The 11,164-nt window shown below is 49.9% G+C and overlaps 1 long non-coding RNA gene across 1 annotated transcript; it reads left to right on the top strand.

Moving 5' to 3' along the window:
* The first annotated feature begins 358 nt into the window (after positions 1-358).
* Positions 359-1,129, top strand: LOC119306539. Its single transcript, XR_005148975.1, has 2 exons — positions 359-473; positions 779-1,129. It is a non-coding gene; the product is annotated as an uncharacterized LOC119306539 (long non-coding RNA).
* Positions 1,130-11,164: the final 10,035 nt, after the last annotated feature.

Here is an 11,164-nt window from a genome sequence, read left to right on the forward strand (position 1 = left end):
CATTATATTTTTGAAAACTATGTTCAAATACAAATCCAATGAAATAATTTTTCTTGACATGCATTAAAATTTTGTTAGTTAAATCTTTAGTCAAAATTTGGCACAAACTACAAAGGGACCTATAAACCAGGACGGAGGTAATAGTGTATTACATCTAAAATTAGCACTATATAAATAACTGAGAAGATTGCCCACAAAAAATAAAATAACTGAGAAGATAATTAATACAATTAATGAAGAAAATATTTACTAAAATTAATACAATTAATGGAGAAAATGACTAGCCAATTAATCAGATAATTAAACCTTCACTATAAAAGGACCCATTGGCATATCATATTTGCTCTCAATACGGAGATACAAGCCCCCAACGTTGTAATACAAGATCAGATAAAAACCAACAACTTTGTAATACAAGATGAGGGCTACACATGTTCTACTCCTAGTCCTTGCCCTCTTCATGCTATCCCCAGGTAACTACTACTATAAGTCTATAATTTCTGGTTTACATTTATGAAAAAGATAGTTTATTGTTACTGTCACTATTATTTGGGTGGACAATTGATATCTGTCTGCACAACACTAAACCTAAGATAGGTGGGTGATATAAACGGGATGTTAGTTCTCATGCATTCGACTGAATCCGCCTTGATCTGCTCTAGGATCCTTGCGGCGTGGGTTTAAAGTCTGTCTAAATCCAAAACTGCCCCCTAGCTAATTTGTGTTCTTCTCCTTTTGGTCTGTCAAAAACATCACCGTGATTTTTATGCATCTGCAGATCTGGCGAAGGCTAAGCTGCACTGCACGGATTTCATCATAGTCAACCAGTGCGACGTGGACGAGATCACATGCCAACATTACTGCTACAGCCAGTTCAATGGAACCGGCAAGTGCATCCCCAACAAAGGATGCCAGTGTCATTTCTGCTATGCAACTCCACCCCAGCCATCGCCTGCTAGCAGCTCCTAGTCGTAGTTTTCTCTGTAATTTTCTGTTTCTTCAAGGTCAATGTACAACAGTTATGAACATGATTCGTTTCTAGTGCAACAACTATGGCGCCATAATTAATTACATGTACTGTGGCCTATACTGCCAAGTTATATGTTAATGCAATGTCTGTTTTGCTTTATATATAAATGTTCGTTATAGTCAAGGAGCGAGAATACATGCCATAATATATAGTCATGTTTGTTATAAATGTTTTGGTTTATGTATGGGTAAATGTTTGTTATATATAAGGGCAGAAAGCTATGTCAAGGACAGAGCACTTGCTGAAAATGAATAAACTCATATGTAAATTAGCCCCAGAAATTGATTTTCTGTTACTACTGGTTAGCTTCAGAATTGTGGAGGCAGCAAACATATATGTAGCTGAACTGAACCTGGATACAGTTAGCAGGCAATAATAAAAACACTAGATCTTCTACACTGCATAAAGTGGATTAGTAGCTCGTGATGAATATATATAAAGCCCTTGGTCTTCGAGAGGCGTTGATCTTTCATAACTGGATCGCATCCTAGCCGTCCGTCTCCCTGGTATCCGTCGAATTCTTAATATAAGGTGTCGATTTCTTCAGGTGTGTTCAGAGACAGGAAGTTCAGAGAACTAGTGTAGTGTCCTGACAACTGAAGCTGAAACATTCGGTTTAACTGAAACTAAAACAGTCAAACATACGAGGTAAAACCAAAGCATCAGGAAACAACATAATAGTATTATTAACGATCTTCCCCTAAAAAAAAAGTATTATTAACGATCAGACTGTGCTTTAGGGCACCATGGCCTATTCTCCACCCCAAATCATTTACCGAGGACAACGGACTGAAAGACATAAAAGGAAACAGCCATGAATCAAACACTTGATGCAAAACTGAAGCGTCAATTGATTAAACCATATGATTAAACTGAATAGCAAGGAAGCTTTGACTCATCTAGTCATCTGGTTTAACTGAAAGTGAGCCAGTCAAACACTTGAGGCCAAAAACCAAAGCGTCAGAAAAGAACCGAACCAAGATTAACGAAGCAGACTGCACTGACATCCACAACAAGTACTTATATAGTTTCATTGATCTACTCAAGTACTATGTATCAGTCGGCACATTTGTCCACATCACTTGAACCATTCTGTTCTGTCAAAACAGAGTGAAGCAGAAAGTCTCGGCAGTTAAGCTGCCTTCTCCCAGAGTTCACAAGACATACAGCAACATTGGATTGAATGAGGTACCGAGAAAGTTGCCAGGGAATACACCATCAGAACACACTCAGCAGTAACAGTGCTAATTAACATGAGACGAGGAGAGGAACGAGAAGATATAAGCTAGCTCTGCCCTGGCGGTGGCGGTGGCGGTGGCGGGCAGTTTGACGGCCGGTTTGCTAGCTCGGTGGTCGCCAGCTGCGCCGCCAGCCAATCCTGGAGCGCCTTCACACGGGCAGAGACCGCCGCCTGAACCTGCGCGTAGTCCAAAATAGGTCTCGCCGGCGCATCCAGATTAGCCAGGAGCTGCTGCTCACTGGCAGGGACTGCCACTGCCCCCCGAGGCGCACCGGCGGCGGCGTAGCTGGGCACGTAGCCGATCTGCGGTTGCTGCGGAGGCGCGTCGCCCAACGGGTTGCAAACCCTGCACGCATTGTTGTTGGTGCCGGAGGGGTGGCCGCAAGCCTCGCAGATGATGGAAAAGGGATTGTTCAGAATATTCTGCGCCACCAGCATCGCTGCATCCAGCGCTTCAAGCTCAGCCCGTGAAGAAGGCTGCTGCTCCCTTGCCCGTGAAGAAGGCTGCTGCTCCGGCGCCGCGCCGATCAGCCCGGAACTCCGAGGCACGTTGCCGGTCTGCGGTTGCTGCGGAGGCGCGCTGCCCAAGGGGTTGCAAACCCTGCACGCATTCTTGTTGGTGCCGGAGGGGTGGCCGCAAGCCTCACAGATGATGGAAAATGGATTGTTCAGAATATTCTGCGCCACCAGTATCGCTGCATCGAACGCTTCAAGCTCAGCCCGTAAAGAGAGCTGCTGCTCCCTTGCCCGTGAAGAAGACTGCTGCTCCGGCGCCGCGCGGATCAGCCCGGAACTCCGAGGCACGTTGCCGATCTGCGCGTGCTGCGGAGGCCTGTTGGCGGTGAAGCGATTGCGGTAGCAATCCTGGCACAAGGGCACCGGGACTACAAGCCCCGTTGTTCTGTTCCGGAAAGGCCAAACCCACGGTGATGGAGTATAGCAAGAACGGCAGGCCCGCAGCGGCGCATCGGCTGCAAGAAAAAGAAATCAATGTCGGACGCGGGACGTCAACGAACCAAGAACCGCAGCGCACGAACCAGAGAGAAACAGTTTGGCGGCAAGATTTTCTTGGGAGGGCAGGGAACTCAGCGCTCACCTGGATTGCGAAACGGCGGCAAGATTATTGCCGGCGGCGGCGGCGCCCTCCACCCACCATCCCCTCGACCGCGAGCTGCTGCAAGAAACAGAGGCATCTGACAGGTGAAACAATCCAAGAAGTGGGCATCAATCCAAGAAACGCGCTCGTCGCGTGCTTTGATTTCTTGGGCACCCACCTGCACCGAACTGGGAAGAGGGATCGGCCGGGAGGCCTACAGCGAAGGCTGGTGGAAGCGGCTGCAAATCGCCGTCTGCAGGCTGCTCCGAGGTCCCGGCAATGTCGCCGCTGGCTGTAGTCTCCTTCGGCGTTGCACGCGGCTGCTTAGTTGCCCGGTTGATGCCGTCGTCGGCGGCCTTCCGCTTGTCCTCCATCTCGCGCGCCCCGGTCGAACAGCTTTGCAAGAACCCAGACGAAGAGGAGGATTCTCAAGAAAGAAATCGATGGAAGCTACGAGAAAGAGAGGGGAAGGGAACTGTGAGAGGCTATATAGACGACGACCGACAGAGCGTCTCCCGCTGCAACCGATTTCAACAAGCAAAGAGATTTCTTCCAGGTTGGTCGTCGGTTCGTTTTGGGGGGAACAACACGGGAGGAAGGAAGAGCCTCAGAAACGGGCCTAATGCAATTCGGATGGCCCAACCAACGGCCCAAATCATCAATAGCCATTTCGATCGAGGAACAGAGAAGGTGTCGATTTCACCCGGTATGTTCAGAGACACAGGAATGTCAGCGCACCAACAGCCACGACAGACGAAGGCTTCACACCGAGGCGCGTAAACAGCCGGCCCAAGAGGATCGCGCAGCCCAATAGAAGATTGGCTAGGCCAGAATGGACCCGTTGAGCCCGCTCGCCTTCGGCTCGCTACTTAACCCCGATGGAGACGAGGGGAATCGGCATCCAGTGGGATCAGGAACGAACGGCGGCCTCTCTCTCTCTCTCTCTCCTCACCCACCTATCTTCCCCTTCCTCAAGACAGAGACTCAATTGTAATTCGAATCCCGGCCTGTAATCGTGAGTTACGAGTAGATCGACCTGGTGCCTAACATCGTGGTATCAGAGACCAACACTACCCTCTCCGCCACGTCGATCTGGAAACCCGTCAGCGCACCCAAGCGCGGCAAGCCCTCGTCGCCGCCATGGGTCCAGCACTCAAGGAGTATCTCGACAAGCTCCATCAGGACGCCAAGGCCGACTCCGCCCACGTCCTCAAGCAGCTGCAGGCGCAGTCCTCGCAGATCGACGATCTCCTTCACTGGAATCCAGATCTCGAGGCGCGTTTCGCGAAGCTGGAGTCCACAGTCGCGGCGCTGCGAGCGACCGCACCGCCGAGTGGAGCGGCGATCCCTCAACATCTTCTTTCCCTGCTTCCAGCGCGGGGAGACCTCCACGGGCCCGATGGCCGCGGCGACGTCGACCACACCGAAGGGGGCTCGTCAGTGACCCGCGAGTCGTTGGCGGCACCTCCGGTCACGGGTACGCCCTCTCTTCCGATCGTGCCGGCTCCTGTTCCTCCCCTGTCCTCTTCCATCCTGACCAACTTGGGCCAACCACCATCCATGAATTTCCCGATGTTCACCAGTGAAAATCCACAACTATGGAAAACTCTATGCGAGCAATACTTCCAGATGTTCACGGTCCCCGACACCTATCGCGTTCCCATGGCCACCCTAAATTTCTCTGGTCCCGCGGGCATCTGGCTACAATCCGTCCAGAAAAAGCTAACCGGACTGGATTGGGAGTCCTTCACCACCCTCCTCTGCACCCGATTTGGTCGCGACAAACACCAAATGCTCATTCGCCCTACGCGGTCAAACAAACTACCACAGTAGCAGATTTTATCGAACGTTTCGAGACTCTGATGAATCATCTTATATCTTATTCAGAGTCCACTCACCCGTATTTTTTCCTGACTCGTTTTGTGGAGGGACTGCGACCGGATATCCGTGCGGTGGTGCTCGTGCAACGCCCACCGGACCTGGACACGGCGTGCTCGCTAGCCCTACTTCAGGAGGAAGTGGCCGACGGCGATCACTCGTTCGGGCGCCTCTCCAATGCTTCCCGAGGCCACGGTCACGCCGGGCGATCGACACCGCCATCCTTCTTTAGTCGCCCGGCTACGCCAACCATGATCTCTGAATATCGCCGCGGAACTGACGCAGCTCGCGCGACACCTGAAGCCAGCAAGGTCGCCGCTCTTCGTGCATTTCGCCGCGCGAAGGGGCTCTATTTCAAGTGTTGCGAACGGTGGGGGAAGGACCATACCTGCCCGCCCACGGTGCAAATGCACATCGGGGAAGAGTTGCTCGCCATGTTTCCCCAAGAAGATGTGCAATCTGAATCGCCACCAGCCTCACCAATATCTGACGAGGAGAACCTCTGCACTCTATCCCGTCAGGCTGAAGATGGCTCGTCAGACCTAGGGGTACTACAGCTGCACGCCTGGCTCCAAGGACACGAGATCCTGCTGCTCGTCGACTCCGGTAGCTCTACATCCTTCGTCGACAGCTCTCTAGCAGCAAAACTCACCGGAGCCAAGCCACTGCCGCGCCCATGCCGTGTCCGTGTCGCCAATGGCAACACCATCCCCTGTACCACCTACATTCCAGAGTGTCAGTGGACAACCCAAGGGCATGACTTCAAAACAGATTTCAAGATCCTCAAATTGGGCTCGTATGATGCAATTCTCGGGATGGATTGGTTAAGGCAGCACAACCCCATGAACATCGACTGGATCGAGCAATTCTTAACAGTTACAACTCCAGCCGGCCAACTGACGCTATCTGCTACTGCTTCAGACCAAACCCAATGCTCTATGATCTCCGCACCAGAGCTCCTGAAGGCTTGCAAGCAAGGATCGGTAGCACACATTGTCCACCTCAGCGCTCTCGACAGCTCCAACACTACTGATTCTCCTATTCCTGTGGAGATCTTGCGCCTGCTGGAACAGTTCACAGATGTTTTTGAGGACCCGCGAACCTTGCCACCTCGCCGCGATTGCGACCATCGCATTCCTCTGATGGCTGGTGCGCAGCCTGTCAACTCCAGACCATACAAATACAAACCTGAATTGAAGACAGAAATCAAACGTCAGGTTCAGGAAATGCTCGATGCAGGAATCATTCAGAAAAGTTCCAGCCCCTTCTCATCCCCAGCACTGTTAGTCAAGAAGAAGGATGGTACATGGCGCTTGTGCGTTGATTACCGTCGCCTCAACTCAATGACCGTGATTGCCAAATTCCCAGTACCAATCATAGATGAGCTCCTTGATGAACTGGCCGGTGGAAAGTGGTTCTCGAAGCTCGACTTATGCGCTGGATTTCATCAGATAAGGATGGCGGAAGGCAAAGAGTACAAGACGGCCTTCCAAACACACTTAGGGCATTGGGAATACCGTGTCATGCCTTTCGGAGTAGCAGGAGGCCCGACCACTTTCAACGGAGGCATGCACACCACCCTGCGCCCAGTCATGTGCAAATGTGTCGTCTCATTCTTCGACGACATCCTCATCTTCAGCAAAACCCTGTCAGAACATATCCAACACATCGCGCGCGTGCTTCAGCTGCTCAGAGACGACCACTGGCAAGTCAAACAATCCAAATGCTCCTTCCCGCAGCGCCAGATCGCTTACCTGGGGCATGTGATCGATGAACGTGGCGTCTCCACAGATCCCGGCAAGGTCTTGACAATCAAGCAGTGGCCTATTCCTCAGTGTGCCAAGGATGTGCGCAGTTTCCTCGGCCTTGCTGGATATTATCGGAAGTTTGTGCAACACTTTGGGATCATTGCAAGACCCCTGTTCACCCTACTCAAGAAAAACCACCAGTTTGTTTGGACAAGTGACACGCAACAAGCGTTTGACACTCTAAAACTGAAGCTCACAACAGCACCCGTGCTGCAACTTCCTGATTTCAGCAAGAAGTTCGTGATCGACACCGATGCTTGCGCTTACGGTGTTGGTGCTGTCCTTCAGCAAGATGGGCACCCGATCGCCTACATGAGCAAGCCGCTCGGCCCCAAGAACCGTGGCCTTTCCACATATGAGAAAGAATGCATGGCCATTCTCATGGCCGTCGAGCAATGGCGCCCTTACCTACACAACGATGAATTCATCATCCGTACAGATCAAAGAAGCCTCACGCACCTCGATGATCAACACCTGTCCACCCCGTGGCAACAGAAAGCGTTCACCAAACTGCTCGGGATGCGCTATAAAATCTACTACCACTCCGGATCTTCTAACACTGCTGCAGACGCGCTCTCACGCCGTTCCCCTGATGAGCTCGTTGCGGTAGTGTCTGTCTGTACCCCCGCTTGGCTAGACGACATCGTGGCAAGCTACAGCACAAATCCACAAGTCCAGAAGATCTTGGAAGACTTGTCCAAACGCCCGGACCCCAAAGGACGTTTCTCCACGCGCGATGGCCTACTCTACTTCCGCGATCGGCTATGGCTGGGCGGCTCTCCTGCCTTGCAACAACGGATGCTCCGCGCATTCCACGACAGCACCATGGGTGGCCACTCCGGCGTGCCAGTCACTTATCACCGTCTGCGTCGCCTGTTCGCCTGGCCCAAGATGAAAGAACACACTCGTCAGTACGTCCAGTCCTGCTCAGTCTGCCAGCAAGCAAAACCAGAGCGCGTTCGCTACCCAGGACTTCTCGAACCTCTGCCGGTGCCAGACCGCGCTTGGAAGGTGGTCACCATGGATTTCATCGACGGTCTCCCTACTTCAGGCAAGTACAACTGCATACTCGTCGTTGTCGACAAATTCACCCGCTACAGTCATTTCCTCTCTCTGAGCCATCCATTCACGGCGGCCAAGGTCGTGCACGCCTACTTGGAGAACATTTACAAACTCCATGGGCTTCCGGAGGCAATTGTGTCGGACTGAGACCCAATTTTCACAAGCAAGTTCTGGCAAGAGTTGTTCAAGATCATCGGATCAGAGCTCAACATGAGTACGCCGTACCACTCCCAGACCGACGGGCAGTCTGAACGAGTCAACCAGTGCCTGGAGATCTACTTACGGTGCTTCACGCATGCCTGTCCAAGTAAATGGCACCAGTACCTCGCACTCGCAGAATTCTGGTACAACTGTTCCTTTCATTCTTCCTTGAGCACCTCACCTTTTGTTGCACTGTATGGGCATGAACCACGTCATTGGGGCATCGAGGCGGCCTCCACTTGCTCCATCCCCTCGCTCAAGGACTGGCTCGAGGAGCGCAAGCATATGCAACAGGTGCTGGCCGAGCACCTCCACCGGGCGCGCAACATCATGAAGGCGCAGGCCGACAAGAAGCGCACTGATCGCTCCTTCGTCGTCGGGGATGCGGTCTTTGTCAAGCTTCAACCCTACGTGCAGACGACGGTGGCGCACCGCGCAAACCACAAGCTCTCCTTCCGCTACTTCGGACCCTTCAAGATCATCCGCGTCGTCAACCCCGTCGCGTACGAACTGGACCTTCCTGCCGGCGCCAAGGTCCACCCCGTCTTCCACGTATCTCAACTACGACGAGCACTCTCCAACAACACGACGGTGGAAGACAAGCTTCCCACCCCTTCGGAGGAACCACTGTCGCCGGTGGCGATCATCGACACATGCTGGCGCAACACCCTCAAAGGCCGGCGCGAGCAAGTTCTCGTGCGCTGGTCCGACCCGTCCGTCCTCGACGCCACCTGGGAAGACGCCAAGTCCATGTGCGAGCGCTTCCCGACTCTCCTGGCTTGGGGGCAAGCCAGCTCTCAAGGAGGAGGGGATGTCAGCGCACCAACAGCCACGACAGACGAAGGCTTCACACCGAGGCGCGTAAACAGCCGGCCCAAGAGGATCGCGCAGCCCAACAGAAGATCGCCGGGCCAGAATGGGCCCGTTGAGCCCGCTCGCCTTCGGCTCGCTACTTAACCCCGATGGAGACGAGGGGAATCGGCATCCAGTGGGATCAGGAACGAACGGCGGCCTCTCTCTCTCGCTCTCCTCACCTACTTATCTTCCCCTTCCTCAAGACAGAGACTCGATTGTAATTCGAATCCCGGCCTGTAATCGTGAGCTACGAGTAGATCGACCTGGTACCTAACAAGGAAGTTCAGAGAACTAGTGTCCTCACAACTGAAACTAGAAAATTTAAGCACTCATTCTTTTTTGTGTGTGGGGTAATTTGAGCACTCATTGGGTTTATCTGAAACTAAACCAGTAAAACCAAAGCATCAGGAAACAACAAAATATTGTTCATTCGGTTTGGCCTATTCTCCATGCCAAATCATATTTACCGACGACAAAGGACTGAAAGACATAAAAGGAAACAAGTGTGTTGAAGGGATCATTGGCCATTGCATGCTATAAGATTTTACAATCATGGTCACATGTAATTAGCTTAAACTGAAACAGTAGCGACGAAGCACTAAACCAAAGTTTAACGAATGAATATCCAAGTGTGTTTCGTCTGTCCTTTGCCTTGGACGTTTTTTTCGCCTCAAAGGGTATTTGAATTAGCATGGGCATTTTATAATAGATACTGTTTGTAGAGTGCCTCTAATGAAGAACTGCACTTGACAATCGAGGCTATATAGAAGATAGAACATCTCCCGTCGGGCGAACCTATATCTCCCCTTCAATGAGTCTGGCTTCAGACTCGCTGAAGGGGTGAGCGAGCTGGGCCGGCCCACGAGTGCAGGAGGACATAACCTTTTTTTCCTTTTTTTTATGTTTTCTGTTTTATTTTTTACTTTTACTTTGTACCTTTGATTATACTGTAAAATATTCTAAAAATATATATTACAAAAAACACTCTTCAAATTACTTTGAAAAATGTTTAACAAGTACTTAAAAAATATTGAACAAGTATTTGAAAAAATGTTGAGCATATATAAAAAACATGCTGAACAAGCATTTGGAAAATATTGAATAAATATTTGAAAATGTTGAACAAGTATTCGAAAAAATGTTAACAAGTATTTGAAAAAATGTTGATAATGTATATAAAAAATGTTGAACAAGTATTTGATAAATGTTGAACAAGTATTTGAAAAATGTTGGACAACTATTAGAAAAAAATGTTGATCATGTATATAAAAATTTAGAATGAAAAACAAAAAGAAACAAAATAAAGACAAAATAAACCAAAGAAAAAGGAAAATGAAAAACATAACGAAACAAATGAAAAACCCCAGAGAAAAAAAAATACTTGTATATAAAGTAATGAAGAAACAAAAGCAAAATAATGAAAAAATGGAGAAGAGAAAAGAAAAGAAAGAAAAGAAAACGAGAAAAACGGAGAAAACCGGCACATCTTGCTTCAAGTAGGCCGCGTCCTTTCAGTAATCACGAACTGTTGGGCAGGTGCACTGGCTATTCACGCTTCCTATGTTCGCGGCTATCAGGGATCGATCCGTGGTGCTCCCGTTTTCCCTTCTATTTTTCTTTAGACTCTTGAAAATGGACTAGCCCAATGACGACCACGACCAAAAAAACTTCGATGCGAGACTTAGTCCAAGGACACGCTTAATGCAACAAAACATTGCAACCGAATTCAAGATGCAAAGAAATTCAGAGGTCGACTGATTTGGGGGAGACAACAAGATGGTCAGAAATGGGCCTAATGCATTTTGGTTAGCGCAACAAATCATTACCTGGGCCAGGCCCATCCTGCTAGTACTTTGTTGAAGGTACAAACTATTCCATTTTCTGTATCTAAAAAAAACTATTCCATTTTCTACAGAGTTTCACGTTTCCAAATAAAACTCTTGAAAATGGACTAGCCCAATATCAACCACGACCAAGAAAACTTCGATGCGAGA

The sequence above is a fragment of the Triticum dicoccoides genome, chromosome 5B (assembly GCF_002162155.2).
Source record: "Triticum dicoccoides isolate Atlit2015 ecotype Zavitan chromosome 5B, WEW_v2.0, whole genome shotgun sequence".
NCBI lineage: Eukaryota > Viridiplantae > Streptophyta > Magnoliopsida > Poales > Poaceae > Triticum > Triticum dicoccoides.